General features: G+C 40.4%; 1 non-coding gene across 1 annotated transcript; it reads left to right on the top strand.

Moving 5' to 3' along the window:
• The first annotated feature begins 2,064 nt into the window (after window positions 1-2,064).
• On the top strand, window positions 2,065-2,138 carry TRNAA-CGC (transfer RNA alanine (anticodon CGC)). Its single transcript has one exon. It is a non-coding gene; the product is annotated as a tRNA-Ala (tRNA).
• The last annotated feature ends 14,665 nt before the right edge of the window (window positions 2,139-16,803 follow it).

Raw genomic sequence — 16,803 nt, 5'->3', positions numbered from 1 at the left:
GTGCTGTACAGAAGAAGCTTGTTGTTTATCTTTTATATATAGTAGTCAGTATTCGCAAATCTCGAACTCCCAATTTATCCCTTCCCAGACTTGTTTCTTTAAATACAAATTAATAACATGCAGTCAGCTCAACTCATCAGCTTTATTTCAAAGTGGCAGGAAGAAGAAGGAGGTGCTGTGGCAGCGAAAGGTCCCCAGCTAGGGTAACACGTTGTCTTCAGCATCACCTGAGATTCAACAAGAAGACATTTCTTATTAACATTATTAATAATCTCTCATGGGATCTGTGGCAGGTCTGAAACATACAAAATTTCATACGTTTGGCACAGATGTATGACTCCGAATATTAAGGTAAAACAGAAATGTTTTAGGTCTTTCGGTATTGTTTTATACACAGAATGTAAAATAAGATGAACAGTGCCTTACGTGAAACAGCAGACTTGTCAAAACGCTCAGGTAGTACGCTATGGAAGAGGTGGAAAAAACAAAAACATTTATCTAATCCAGCCTCCAGAAAATGGCAGAATTCCAAGTTGTTTGGAATAAGAACCTGTGTTGGAGATGAACCTTTGTGGACCCCTGAACACTCCAACTCAGTGTACAGAAAATGTCTACAGTCCACAATGATGAAATCAACTGTTTATGCTTCTGTTTTGTAGCTCGAAGTTCCCTTTCTTCCTCTGTTGAAAAACTCACACATTAATAAACATAAATGAAAAATATTTCTGCTGTAAAATTAAACCCTATAGCTTTGATGGATCATTAAACCCCACTTACAGATTCTTTCCTCCAATCTGAAGTTTTTGTGGCGAGAATGTTAATTTTTTGTAACTCCCAGCAACCATTTTAGCTCAATTTCTTTAACAGAGACGACCAGGGACACGGAAGGAATGAACCACTTGGCAGGGCCGGCCTTGGTGTTTTTCATGCCCGAAGCAAGCAAACAAGAACAAGATTATAGTGGCCCTGAATGGAATCAGAAATGGGAGAGAGGTTTTCTGCCCCCACCAGAGGCTTCTTGAAACAAAACCACTTTAAGATGCAATCTGTATCTGGGAAGCCACTCGACGCCTGCTGGAAGTTCCTGTGATTTTGCAATCCATCCAGGGCATCAGCACCTGAAGACAGAGCCCCCAACTTCTGCTTCCTCCTGGACATGAGTAACTGCCTGGTTTGGAATTCAGGAAGCCAGGGGCAGCCTAAACTCACTGACAGACACATAGGAGATGCCAAAGGCTGCTTGCAATTTGAGCCTGGAGTTTTACACGTGAAGAAGACAAATGAACTGCGTGACCTGTTTACTTCAATACTGACAAAGGAAAAGCCTGTGTCCCCTTGCACCTGTTAATACTTGCTTCTCGTACCGACGTGACCCACGCAGCTGCTCATTTCAGTTAGCCCAGGGCCAGCCTTGGCATTTACCCACAGAAACAAGACCGCGCAAAGACGTGCCTCCGTGCCTCCGCGCTGGCGGGCCTCCAGGTCCCACTCAGCGTCTGCGCGTCCTACCAACCTGCCTCCCTGAGTGCAAGGTCTTGCTGGACGCCTCGGTCCCTAAGCCCTCCAGGAGTCCTTCTGTTTCACTTAATGGTCCTTGTGATTTCTCCTTCTGTAGCTCTGTCTTCTTTGCGCTTCTGTTTTATTTTCTCAGTCTTCATGCTTCTCCTTTGTACTGCCAACCCAGAGAGACCCTTGGAACCACGCTGGTTTGGGTTCTCACTTTTTCCGCAATGACATCAAAAAAAGTGAAAGTGAAGAAAAACACTCCTTATTTGATGGACGAATGAGGCACACGGGAGCACCAGGTACCAACTGCGCTACGTCAGATAGATAAGCAGCACGGATTTACTGTATAGCACGGGGAACTCAGTTCATTATATCTTATAATAACCTACAATGGAATATAATCTGGAAAAAATAACTGACTCCCTTTGCTGTACCCCTGACTAACACAATATTGGAAATAACTACATTTCACTTTTAAAAAGTTGTTGCTAGATTTTTAAAAATTTAAAAAAAAAATTCTCCTGATTTTAAAATAATACTTTTAAAACTCTAACTGGGGGAGGGTATAGCTCAAGTGGTAGAGCACATGCCTCGCATGCCTGAGGTCCTGGGTTCAAGCCCCAGTGCCTCCCACTGAAAAATCAAATAAATAAATAAATCTAATTACCTCCCCCCCCCCGCAAAATAAAATAAAATAAAATAAGCAAAAAGGAAAATATTAAAACAGAAATTAAAAAAAGAAAACTATCACTAAACCAGAGGTGATGACCCAGCCTGTATCTCTTTGCTTCAGTGTTGTTTGTTTTCCAAAGTAGGTCCGCTGGTGAGACGGAGTTATAGACCCTCTCACTCCAGCTCAGCTCTACTTGGGGGAGGAGGCTGGTGGGATGGAGACAATCTCTTTGTATATATTCAGTGATGGAAACGTCTATGGCAGCTTCCTCCTTGAACTGCTGCTGAAAGCACTGCCATTCTCTGCCTCTCCTTCCCGAGCACCAGCAGACATTACTTTTTCATATGAGTTATATTGAATGTGCCCTTTTATGACATGCCTAAGAGAGGCTTAGAGACATTTCTTTATTCACTTCCCAAGTCTTCACTGTTGCTAGCACGGGAAATTTATCACCTCCTGGGCAAAGACCAGGCTCTTACTTTTAGCGAAGCTCTAATCTTGCTGTGAAGACATTTGATCTATTCCCGGTGCTGGAAAAGTTCCTTCATTCAGATAATGAGGGGTGGGGACCTTCGAAACTACCTGTCTGCTCTATTACACATGGATGGAGACATAGCCTGCTCTGGCCCAACGGGGGCGAGTTCCTTCCTTTTGCTAGAAACTGAGCCAGCTGACTGGGTCTGCCTTGTGTCTATGCAGCCATCTGGAACACCATGTCAAGGGGTAGGCAGACATGTTTACCGTGCCTTCACCGCCTCCATAAACCGGCCTCCATGGGGAACGTCTCCCTCATTTGCCAGGAGATACATCTGCAGACAATCTTGTTTTTCAGTCTGAGTGTTTACACATTTAGTAAGAGGGCAGGTTCTATAAAACTCCTGTATCTGCATATATTTGCTTTGCTGTCAAGTCCCCTGTAGTTTTTGTTTGTTCAGGGGCTGAGTTTGGAGCAGGTGTTTGGAACAATTAACTGAAGCAGGGATACCAGTAGTGGGCAAAGAGTGGAAGAATATGAAACAAAAGCTTGACATTTTCAAAAACAAAGACCCTTAAAAAATACACTCAAGGACTGCAGACTAGAACACACCAGTATTTTCGCTTAATCTGTTCTAATTCAACTATGAATGCATGCCTTGGCCATAAGATACTAGACCAAGTGTGAAAACATCATATTTATGAATACATTTTATATGATTTCTTTTGAATACTAAAACCATAGTCGATAGGACTTGTAACACTTGAAAATTGAGACAGAGATCAGATCTGTCTACGCAAGTGACAGAATCAGTCCATCCTGTTTGCTCCAGGTCGGGAAGGCGCACGTACAGGGAGAACAGCCAGGAATGCTTTGAGCGTTTTTGCTATTTGCAGAAACTTATAATCAGATGGAAGGAGCCTTTTTGCGTCTGTGTGGGTGACTAAGATAGTTAACTGGCGCTGTGCCAAAGAGTCTTTTTCATATCAAAGCAGTTTGGGGAAAATTATATTTATTTGGATGGTTTCACACTTTGAGTTTTGATTTCATTAAAATCAGCATGAATTGACAATTATAGATTTCTAACTTATTCCATAAACATAAATGCCAACTCATTTCTGTTCTAACAAATAACACAGGCCCAAACACTTTGCCTAGAGAAGAATAATCGGTTTCAACCGGAATAATCGGACTCAACCCTCTGTTTTTCATTATTTTAATGAAAGAAGTTTGAGCAGCTCTTTCGACTAATAGTCACTGACCATCTCTTAAGTGACAGACATTATTAGGTGCTGGGGTTACATGCATAGGGGAGATTGGGCCCCTGCCTGAACCAGTTCCCCCTTTATCTCTGGAGACAGACATATTAAAATGTATAAAATACAATATAATCATTGACAGAATTGTGGACCAGTTACTCCCAGAAGGAAGAGTAGCACTTAATTTTGCTGCTAGGGTCATAGACTGTCCTGTTGAAAAGGTAACATTTTAACTAAGCCATAAAGTATAATCAGAAAGAAGGTACCACATTAATTTTTTTCTTCGGGTGCTTGAATTAGCAGAATATCACTGGGTTGCTAAATAAAGAGACCAGTGGGCTATTAAAACTATTGAATGATCTCTATAGTGAAACAAGTCATCCTTGTTACAATGGTGTGGATGCCTCAAGAAGGATGAAAGCAATTTCCCAAGACCTGGTGAGCAAGAGACAGAGAGAGAGAACGAGACACTAAGAAAGAAGTTGTAGTACCATAGGGGTGAATAGCCAAAGAGAAGGAAAAAATGCCCCCAAATTAGTCGTCACATATAGAACAAAGGCGGTTAAGTGGATTAATAAAAGGGTAGGATTAAGGTCAATTTAGGTGCCTTCTCTCCCCAAATCATCAAAGCTAAGAGCTCTCACTGACTTTCATTTTCCAATAGAGTCTTATCTGTAAGGACCTAGCCGAGGAGTTGATTGTTTTTCATATTGGTCCAGGATCAGAGAGATGTCAAATCAAAATGGCATTCACCCTCTACCCAGGCTTACCCCCTTCTCCAATCAACATTGACTCTTCTTGGGTTCCTCACACTCCCATTCTTCATGGCGAACGCCCCCTTTCATTCGAGCACAGATGTCTTCCTAGACCAAGTGATGAGTAGATTCCCATGACCAGCCTTACTAAGCATTGTCATCTAGAGTATATGGCGAGCACTAAAATGTGATTCTTTCCTATCCTTTTACCTAGCTCATCTTGCATTACACGTTCCTACTTATCAACGACAAGCTGATTATAAAGTAAAATTCATCATCTGTGGCTGGTAAGCCAGCCACCATAAATTGATAGCATTCCCAAGAGAACAGACATATGGTTGGCTGCTTGGATATATGACACTCGGAGAAAGAAAACAATGCTTCATAAATATAAGAAAATTTTCTCTCTCGTATGATAAACTTCTTGAGCATATAGGTCCTATCTTTAGTTTATATGGACCAATGTCTGGTTTTATTTTTATTTCCCATCTTTGAGCTCTGTGAAACAACTTTCTCTATATAAATTCCTCCCCATGGTACTGCCTCTTGACTTAGTTTACCACATGATGATATATATGGGGTTGACTGTGGACAGTAGTCATGAAACCAGGCAATGCAGCTAGTGAAAAATGTATGGGTTAGCCTACAAAAATGAAGAGAGGTGAACATTGCTTTGCCCGGAGAAACCAAGCCAAAATGATCTGGAATTAATTGTACTGTTAATTCTCAGTTTGCCTAGGTCTACAATACCTGCCCATTCTAAAGAAAGCAGCTCAATCAACCCTTCTTCACAGAGCAGAGAAATAAGGTTCAAAAGACCTGGACTTGAGTTTATCTCATGTATTTCCTGGCTCTACAAACTGAGATAAAGAACATAACCTCCTTGAGTCCTACATTGCTTTTTAATGAACTGGGGATAATGTCACTTTTCCTGCCTGCCTTGTGTACTGTTTGGAAAAATCAAGTAAGGTGATGTACGTGCTAGGTTATTAGATTGTGCTGGGCCAGACTACCAGGGCTGATTCTGTTTTCAGGATTAGTGAGAATGACCACAACAAAGTCTACGTGCAAGTTATACAAGAAAGGTGAAGGAGAGGAGAAGACGTGATTAACATCTCCCTGATGACTTCTTGTTCCCACTGAATGTAAACCTGAAGTCTGATAGTCTTTGCAACCCATCAAAGAATCCACCAAGTCAGAAGATTCCAGAACTCACTGCATTTTAAATCATTTAAGGCTGGTAGAGCAGTGATTGGATGGGTTACATGGCGTCCAATTAGAGGAGCGATTGGATGGGTTACATGTGTTGCAATGATCTAAATTTAACATCTTGATTCATAGTCTCTTGGGGTTCCATTTTTATGTAACCTATTAGATCCATGTTAAGTTTCCTAGACAATTTCAAAATTTTCATGCAGCGAACCTGACCATGGCCTATCACAATACCAAAAATTTTTTAAATATGATGTTAATGCAAGACATGACCGCTATTAGGTTCATATGGTTTGGACCAACAAAACACTCCAATTGCTTCTAACTTATTAAAGAGCAAATTGTGATGTTGTGGATTATCTAGAACTTTAGAATTTATTCTTTTTCCTCTTCTGGAGTACTTTTAAAAATTCTTATTGAACATATATAAAGAGACTAGATATATAAGAGTGGGAACAATTTATGTCGAAGCAAACACCACCATCGTAACACCAGCACCTGAAAATGGGCCCAGGGAGATCTTTTTGCTGATGTGCAATGAACTCAAGATGAAGTCCTGCCAGTCTCCTCATTTCTGTCCTGGAGCTAGACAGCCTCACAGCCCAGGAAGTCTTCTCGAGATGGACCTAGACGATGAAAGATGTAGCCGCAATGGATTAGTCATAGATCTTGACTCAGTTCTTTCGGAACCTAAGTTCCTGTTCACGATAGAGGTGGCAGATTTTGCAGCAGGGGTAAAACGTGATTGTAACACACCAGCTGCTGCAGCTTTAAGTCAGATCCAGGCTCAAAGCCTTCAAGACTCACTTTTTCTATGTTCTGGCATTTAAAACAAACAGGATTTATCCCTTCCTAGCTCACCCTTCACAAGGCTCTTTTTTTTTTTTTTTTTCTTTTTTTTTTTTCACAAGTCTCTTTAAACCAGTGTTAGGACTTATCTCTCACTGACTTATGCCTTAAGACCTGGTTGTTACTATGACTACTTTACTTAATTTCTGGTGAGAAAATAAATTCATATTTATAAGTAAAAACATGACCAAACCTTAGTAGTGAAAATAAAATCATGTTTGTAACTTATAAACAAAAACATACTCAGTATGAAAACCTTAACATGTTTACAATGAGTTTACTTTTTTTTCCAAAGGAAGATAATCTTTACCACATTCTGTAGGAAATTTCTCAAGCACACTCTGATTTCTTTCAGTGAGATGGTGAGAGCATCACAAAGGAAAGTCCGTGCCATCATCTCCTAAGCCACACACCACACTGGGGACTGGACGACAGAGGGGAAAGTACACACCAGTGGAGGGAAGAGATCTTTGTTTTAACCTGAGATTTGGCCTTGTAGCTTCGTGTAAGCCACTTAGCTTCGGGGCATCTTATGTTGGGTTCCATCATCCTTAAAGTCCTTTTCTGGTAAAGTTCCTCGTCTATGAGATGAACTCAATAACAGTAGCCATCCACAGGGTTGCAGTGAGGATTAAATGATGTTCAGGACAGAGTTTATTTTAAGGACATTAACAAAATCTCAATCAATTAAATATTTCTATAATAATTACTTTGTCACTTATCCTAGTAATTTATTTGTTGTCAAGACTACCATTCTACTATGATATGAGCATGCTACATAGGCATGTTGACTATAGAGAATATGAATAATGTCAGCCACGTGTAGAATAGTTGGATCTGTACTGTAGGTGGAAAATATACTGGAAGTGAAGACCCACACCTTGGGGTTAAAATATCTTAGAAGTGTGGGTTTGATTTTGAACAAACTTACCATCACTGCTTTATGAATTCTAGGAAACAGCCAAACAAGTTTAACAGGTTTTGTGTTTGTTCCCTCCGATCTGGTTTCATTGCGTTTAGTATCTGATTGGTGAGGACTTGGACGTGAACTGGTGTGGTCAGCGTCACCAGGGAACTTCTCTGTATACAGGGAATTGATGGCCACGATTCCTTGGCCTCAAGCATCATTAATCAATATGCTTTTTCAACCTCTACAACATATTCAGCTCCTAAGGAAAGGGACACTTCAGGGGAAACAGAGTTATGTACTTTATTCCCAGCTGTTTTCTTTCCCAAACTTGTTTCCAAATGTTTTGGACTGAAGTATTGCAATATGATTCATAAAGACATTAACCTACCTTAGAGTTTATAGACAAGGATGTTAATTTGTAAATTCTTATTTACATGTGCAATTCATACATTCTCCTGTGGAGCAAAAAATTTATTTCCTCATTTTTAAAATGCTAACTCGTTCTCATCTCTGGTTCCAGCTAACGAAGTACAAAAACACTCTCACAAATTTCAGTTGATTGAATCTTTAATAGTAACTTAAAGTCTGAACTGAGGAAAAACTTGAGATGTTGACAAGGTAAATGTTCAAAGATGAACACGACTTTCTTGTCTAGAAACACTTTGTAACTTACTAGGACGAGACATATCAAATGTGTCTATAAGAACATGAAATGAACAAAATACTTACATAATTATGTTGTTATATTAATATATCAGCATTTATAATAATTGTTATTATATCAAAATAGAAACTGTTTTCCAAAGTACTTACCTCACCAGACTATATGCTTGTTCTAACAATGCTGACATAACTAAAGCATTTTTGAGATCTCCTCTCCCGGAATTCTGTTTCAGTAAGAAATTTAAATAATAGGGAAGTTTACCTGAAGAGTTAAGTCTCTAGTCTTGATTATTTGTCTTCATTACAGGAATGCCTGTTAATAAATTTGTGCTTTTTCCAAAAAGTCAGATACATCCTCAAAAAATAGATATTGGCCATATTTTGGGGATAGTGGAATAATATGTGAAATGGGATCACAGGTCCTTTTGAAATATACAATTATGAAGTATTTTTAAGTACCAGAAAGCATTACCAAAACTAATGCAAAAATAATGTCAAACAAAAGGTTATGACCATGGGCACAGTGAGTCCACTATGGGCAGAGGTAGGCAAGAGAGCTTCGCGGAGGAGGTGGAATTTGGGCACGGCCTTGGGTGATGGACGGAGCCGGGTGAGTATGTAACACTGCGGAGTAATGTGTCACAGGTGCTGTATCTTAGATCTAGAGGAAACTCCCTAGTTTTACTGATGACGAAACTGACAGCCAAAGAGATGTTACGACTTTTTCATGGAAACCCAACTAGTTAGGGAGCAGGAATGAGTCTGACTAAGGGTTGGTCTAGGGCTGTTTTCATGATGATTGGAATAACATCTCTGTGTCCAATCAAACCCATACGTGGTTTGGAGTATGGAAGAGGATTCTTTATTGACAGCGTTCATAAAACTAACAGATGGTGTGTTAAACTCAAATCCAGCAGTATATATCTGCTAACAGTTTTAAAATTTTCTTTTCAAGTCTAAAATGTGTTACACGCTTTTCAAGCTAAAAAAAGATGCATTCATATTTTATTAATTTCTAGGTAATTATGACTACACTCGTGAAAATTAGTAATGTGACTGTCATGGATGGCCAGGGTGGGAAATGTTCGGTGTGTGTAGCAAAGGTGCTCTCTGGAGACCGATTAATTCCCTTTAAAAAGAAGGCAGACAAAAAAGGGTTCTAGGAGGCCAAATTTCTCTATGTGGAAAATGTTTTTCTTATAGCCATCAGCACCCTTACAAAACTCACATCTTATTGCAAAGGTAGAGTTGAAACTCTTAAAGCTGCCGAGATTACTGTACAGAAGCCTCCGTGTTGAACTAGATAGAGCCTTTCCCGGGGAAAATCATTTCCTCAGCCCGTGTTATGAAGGGGTTAATGATGAGACCTGAGATAAGGTGTTCGCACATCTGGGCACTTCATCAAGCCATGGAGTCAGGAAACAAGGGAGAATAGATGAAGGTGCCGGGGATCATAATGATGGCAAGTAATGATTTCCCTAGAGGTGAGCTGATCTATGGCCACGAGCAAAGAGAAAAAGGCTAGAAAGTACCATAACATTACCTTGGAGTACTTAACAGACTCCAAAGCAGTAACCCTGTGTCAGAAAAGGCCCCCCAGCCTGCTCATTTTAGGTAAAAAAGAGTTATGCCAAAGTACAAGCGGGGAATGCAAAATTCACAGATGAAATTAAACAGCTGAAAGGTATGATTTAACAATGCTCCAAACTCAATAAGCCAAAGATAAACAGCAAATTAGATGACTCAATGTCAGGAGGAAAAAACATCTTCCATCGATCCTATCGTCAAAAATTAATCTGCCTGGGAATGCCCTCTGCTCCAATCCCCGAGCTGATGAAGAGTGGAGAAATGGAGTGAAACCTATGTAGGAACGCATCACCTCCAGGCTAGACCCTGATTACAATCTCCTGTGAGACATTTCAGCATGAAGCGCCTCTCATGTTGGGACTGCAAAATTAAATTGCGATCAATACTTTACAAAAATAATTGGGGAAAAATGTTCAGAAGTCGGAGCTGCACTGTGGCCACAAACATATGAAAGTTATTTTTTTTCCTACCTTTCTGGGGGTTATTCTTCAGGATAGATCAGTTCAAAGGTGTCTCCTGACAATAGTGTTCTTGGAATGGTTTCGCTCACCTTGTTAGGGAATTTTAAAAGCGGAGGTGCATTTACAGCCTTATCAAGAGTGGGATCTTTTTGCTGTGTTCTTCCTTCTTGCCTTTGGAGTGCTAATCTCAGCCCATAAATTCTTCTGGTCTCCTCTCCCTTTGATGTGGACTTAAATTCCTTTGCAAATTAATTCTCATCATTAAGCAGAAAGGACGGGGTAGGGGTGGGGGTGTAGGGGGAGAATCTTAGATTGCAACAAAATTTAAAAGACAAAACAAAACGCAAAAAAAGATTCGGAGATTTTGGAAACTGCTTAAGATTTGATTCTGAATCCCTCACTCCATTTAAATGTTGACCTCTGTAGTTAAATTTAAGGTAAAATGTATTGAATCAAACTCTTTGCTGCCTTAAGTAATGCTTAATATTCAGCTTTTCCTTCTTGTCTCCCTCTGAATGAGTTCTTATTTTTTGGCAAAGATTTACTTTTTAAGCCATGAAGAGAGAGGGAAGTGGAAAATGGAAATGCTTAAGTTAAATACTTGCTTCTTCAATAAGTGGTCATTTTGGGTTTTGTTATACAGAAATTTCAAAACATTGTACTTTTGTAATTGCATTTCGGGGATCTACACAGCTTTCCTGGGTTTTTGTTTGGAGTGAGACCCTTCTGACAAGAAAGACTACTGCTCGTCCTCATACAAATCATTTGTTATATCCTGAGTCACACAAACAGGAATAAAAGCAGTTGCATTAAGAATACATGGTAGGGACTGCACTGAAGTAGGTGGTATGGAGCTAGCTCAAGGGGAGGACCTAAGAGGAGTGATCAATGGCTTGCTGTCATCCTGGGAAAGGGGGTGTACCACGTGGGGTCCTATAGGGCGTCAGGATTGGGAGAAGGAATTGAAAGTGCTTATTAAGTGGGAAAATGACAACCCCTTGGACTAGATCGTAAACATCTGAGAAGATGTGACTACCATTTCAAGTGACCTTCATCAAGGAAATGACAGTGCTCTCAAGAACAGGGGGCAAGGACAGACTTCACTGGGCATCCCCAAATGAAACAGACAACCTGTGTCTCGTAATTTAACTATGATGAATTTCAAATCGGTTTCCCACCGCCACTCGTCATGAACAATGTCTTCACACCGTTACTCTGATCAGAAAGATAGAATGCAACGCGATTTTCAGATTCACTGCAGGTGAACACAACAAAGATGAGAAAAAAATATACACCAGGATTGAAAGGGAGAGGACGGAGATACACTTCCTCATAAGAAGGAAGTTGACCCTTCTCTTAGAGAACCCAGGTCCCCACCTTCTGGGTCTTCCACACAGCACACTCACACAAAATACACTTTCTAATCACTGAGAAATACACTCTCTGGACCATAACTTCACAATTGCAAATGCCTTGCACTGACCCAACCCCTCAAGTCTCTGTTCAGACATCTGCTGTTCTAGAAAAGTTTCCGTGGATCTCCCCAATCCCATAATTAGGCATCCTGACCACGTGTATACATTTATTATGGCATTTTCCCAGTTTAGCCTCGGTGCTGGCATTATCAGCAGAGATCTGTTGATACACGTATTTCCTAATGAGTCAAACGTTTGCAACAACCTCGGGCCTCTGGGTAGGAAGTCCACCTTCCGGACTGCTCAGTGTCTTCAGGCTTTGGATTAATGCTCTGGAGAGAAGTGCAACCTGAACCACTTTATTTTGCCCTAAACATCATGACCATTTGTGAATCCCATGGGAATGTCACCATCTGACTGGAATAAACCAGTGATTTCTCTTTGATACAGGATGCTTATGCTAATCAGACAATGGCCAGAGTATCCTTATAAAAATCTGTTATAGTCATTAAAATTTGTGTTATCTGTGTAGAGCATATAGCAACAAGCATCACAGAAAAGACCCTACTATATGGAATATATATTTTAGTGAGGGAAGTAGTTTTTTTTTTTTTTTCTTTAAAGAAGAAATAAATGCAGGGGGGAGGGTATAGCTCAAGCAGTAGAGTGTGTGCTTAGCATGCACAAGGTCCTGGGTTCAATCCCCAGTACCGCCTCTAAAAATAGATAAACCTAATCACCTCCTCCCACACACACCAAAAACAAACAGAAAAAAACCCCAAATAAAATAAAATGCTGGCTTAAAAAAAAAAAAAAGAAAGAAATGCAACATTGGGATAGTATTAATTATCATAAATAAAATGTTTCATAAACAAATGAGGTAGAGTGAAGAGGGGAGAGGGGGGCTATGTCAGACACAGGTGTCACAGGAACCTTCTCATTATATTTGAGTTAAGGGCTGAATAATGAGCAGAAGCAAGCCACGTAAATGTTAGGGGAAAGAATTCTCAGGCAAAGAGAATAGTAAGAGCAAAGACTCCCAGGCAGAGGCAACGTTGATATGTTCTCAGAAGGGAAGGAAGAGCTGTGTGGCTTAAGTGATGTAAATGAAGGGGAGAGTCAGAAAAGATGGGACCGCAGGTAGATGAGTTGGAAACTGGTACGCCACATATGAAGTTTAGATTTTACTTGAAGTGAATAATGTGGAAATGCCGAAATTTGTTAAGCCTGGGAATGACGTGAGGGCACACAAACGCTGGGTGATCCTCCCATAGGGAGGCAATCTGTATTTACGTGCATTCTTCTATGTTGAAGGCTGCAGTGTCGCATCCATTGTTTTGGTAAATGTGTCACTGCCCAGAATCTGGTCCTTGGGCTTGTAGGACGAAACTTGATTTTTTCCATCACATCAAATAAAAATACATCTCTTTGGGTTAAACACACCCTACTCAAGGACTTAAGGATCTATGTACAAAACCAGAATGTCCATATACAAATCCCTAATAAATGATCAGAGGGTCTAAAAAATACAAAGTCCATTTGCTACAACCCCTGGCATTGATCTCCACTTCGGCAATGAATCTGGAATTCGTGCAAGTCCACTGACTATATCTCTCTCCTCTGGATGGTGTTCAGATGGGCACAGGAGCCAGTTGCATGTGACACCCTCCCAGGGCCATGTTCCCATGATTAGCAACCTGCCTTCTAAGGAAAATATTCTCTTTGAGTCTCATATTTTCAATCAGATGATTGTGAAGTTTGCTGGTCTGGGAGCCATTCTGCCTCTTTCCAGTGACTTTACATGTATATTCTCTTTCAGCGTAACTCCGATTTCATTCATGTCTAGATTCCAAGGGGTCATCCCACCGTAGACACCGAAAACTGACCGCAAGTGTGACAAGAGGCATGTAGAGCTAAATCACATAGTTGGTTAAAGGAGGATGGACAATCCTGACTCCCAGAGAGCAGGCATGCTCTGTGAGGGAAGCGAGGGCATCTTGGAAGTGGTTGACAGTTGGACGTCTCCACCTCCGGAATCTATTTCTTTCGGACTTTGACTCTCTCAACCCTGCCTCATTTGTTTTATGACGTCAGGCTTGGTCCTGACCCACCCGAGACCTGTCAGCACATCGCAGCTCAGGGAAGCCCTTCTGGGATCCTCCTCCTCACTATGACCTCTTACCACCCGGAACTCCCCACGAGGCCTGTTGTCTTCGTCATGTTCCAGATTTATTTTGACCTCAAACCTCGTGAGGGGAACTCCTGGAATTTCAGATTGGAAACCACCTTGTGAATGGCATAACCCTCCCCTCAGATTTGCAGATGCAGAACTGACGCCCTGAAAGGTTAAACAACTTGCCCAGTTGGAGGCAGTTCACATCCGAGACAGAACGAATGCTCAGCTCTCCTGATACCTAGCTGAATATCCTTTCCCTAAAATCTTACCAATGTGACCTCATCCCTTAGGGTCCGGTCAGGCTCCTGTATCATCAGTTCATTTGAGTTGGAGTTTTACAGCTGATAATAACTTGATATGTTATTTCCCTCAGATAAAACTTGCGCTGAATGGAAAGACTAATTCTGGGAGCATCATCGATTAAAGGGACAGTCGTTTGGGACAAGATGTACCAGGCATGTCAGACTCTCTACGTGAAATGCTCTTACCCACAGCCCACGCTTGAGACCCAGCCCAGTGCAGACCCCAGAAGCCAGAACTGCCTGTATCATTGCTGACCTTGCCACCTAAATGGGCTAAGAACTCAGGGGAGGGTACAGCTCAGTGGTAGAGTGTGTGCTTAGCATGCATGAGGTCCTGGGTTCAATCCCCAGTACCCCTTCTAAAATCAGTCAATCAATCAATTTAATTACCTCCCTCCTCTGCCTATATATATATCATATATATACATATATATTAAAATAAGTAAATTTAAAAAAATACATTAAATAAATGAATAAATAAATGAGTTAAGAACTCACGATAAGTCCTAGCATTTTAAAAAAAAATGAGCAATTAAAATTCTTCTTTTTAGCAATTTGTAATAGGAAGTATAGAGAGGACCAGAGTGAGCAGTCAAGGCTAAAATTACAAATAAGTAATGAGGAGTTCCTAGAAGTTCATGAAAAGCTGAAGTTATGAGGGAGACGAGGGGGCTGAGTAACTCTGAGCAAGACGAGGAGGTAGAAAGTATCAGTAGGCAGAAGACATAGTGTGTATATTTATCCATACATGAATGACCTATTTGATAATGATACGGAGAGAAGCAAGTGTGCAGAATCTTAATCATTGCTCCCTGGGAGGAAGAATAGATGAGTCACGAACACTGGCTCCAAGGATGCTGGAGACAGTGGCAGATACACCCAGTTACCAAACTATTTCCCTCTGAGTCCTGGCCCTCGGGCCATATAACTGAATGGCTATTCCTGGATTCTCACGAAATTACTGCTTCCTTATTTCCCAGTATATCATTTTAATGGGACAATCCATAAATAACTCAGGTGTATTTCTATTCTTTCAATGACTAAAGCCCAATTAAGTTTAAGATCGTGAGTACATCTCAGTGCTGTCTGTCATACTGCCTGCGTGGAAAATGGTTATTTTATTTATATAACAGATCAACTTTTTGACTCTTTGAAGAAGTCCAGTGATGCTGGGCATGGCTTCTGTCTACCTCGGTCCCTATCAAGGGATCAGACTTGAATGGACTTCATGTCTTGTGATGTCATACAAAGATTTCATATTTTTAGGGATTAGTGAAAATATCATATAAACAAGTATTTCTTTTCAGAGATGAAAAGGAATCATTACAGAAGATTGGAAAATAATCTGAAATAATCAACATTTTGCAGTTTAAAGGTGGTTTTACATTGTTTTGCTGCTAAAAGTTACCACAATGAATCAAAAATTCAATGGGAAAAATACCATTAGTACTCAATGACAACACTGCTGTATTTTCCAACGCAGCAGAGTGTCAGAATCTAAAATTTAAAAATGTAATCAATGGAGATGTTTATCAAACAGACCTAGTGTTCTCCAGAAATGAGATTATCCTAGGAAAACTATGCTTATTGGAATTTCTTATTGCTACCAAGTACAAGTCTATCACAAACCCTTCCCATCATCCACGTGCACCTCCTTCACCACGTGCGTTCTTGGTGTACACACCCATGCATACTTCACAGAGGCAGCAGATAAAAGGAGTCGGAGGGAAAAAAGGAGAACTAGCAATCTCAATTTACAGTCATGATTTTAGCTGTCCGCTGATAAAGTTGTAGATTATTCGGTCTTTTTTAAAAAATAAACTTTGACCTGAAACCAAGACAGTTCTCGAAATCCAAGTAGCTTTAATTATTTCTAAATAAAAATTCAAAATGACATAAATACTGAATGGCTCCTGGGCAATGTCGTGTGGTTGCAGGTTAAACACATTTTGCCCTGAAGGCTGCAGTTCATAGGGTAGAGATAAAAAGAGGAATGAAATTGGCGATCCTAGCTAGTCCCGACTGGATATTAACATAGATCACCTACCTGTCTCCAAGTGTGACCCTCCTTTCACTCTCAGTTTCTCTGTCCCTGAGAAACAGGGAGAGAAAAAGAGGATGGAAAAGAGACAGGAGGATCCTGTAGTGGTGAGAAGGGACATTAACAAGACTGAAAAACTGGAACACTTCTCCTGATCTATTCTTTGCATTGTCTCTTTTAAGTACAGGGAAGAAGAAACAGCACCTCCTTTCTTAGCCTAAAGGGAGCACAAAGAACCATGTCCTCTAGGAATGCAAGGACATTTCCATTTTTTTCTCTCTAGTCTTTCTGATATTTTGTTACTAAAGAGGGGAAAAAAACTCGTCTATGATTTTTTTTTAAAGTTTAAAAAATCAGCACTTACCGATTATTGCCAAATTTAGCTCCTTGAAAACTGAGAGAAAAGAAAAAAAAAATCAGCATAGGTAACTAAAAGAAGACTGGATAGAGGATGCTCTAATCCTTTAGGAGCCAAACAAAATCTATGTTTCTGTACTATTAAGTCAAGTATAAAAAGGC

Source organism: Camelus dromedarius, chromosome 25 (genome assembly GCF_036321535.1).
Source record: "Camelus dromedarius isolate mCamDro1 chromosome 25, mCamDro1.pat, whole genome shotgun sequence".
Classification (NCBI taxonomy): Eukaryota; Metazoa; Chordata; class Mammalia; order Artiodactyla; family Camelidae; genus Camelus; species Camelus dromedarius.
Note: the sequence above shows the minus strand (reverse complement) of the source record. Positions and strands in the feature narration are given on the sequence as shown.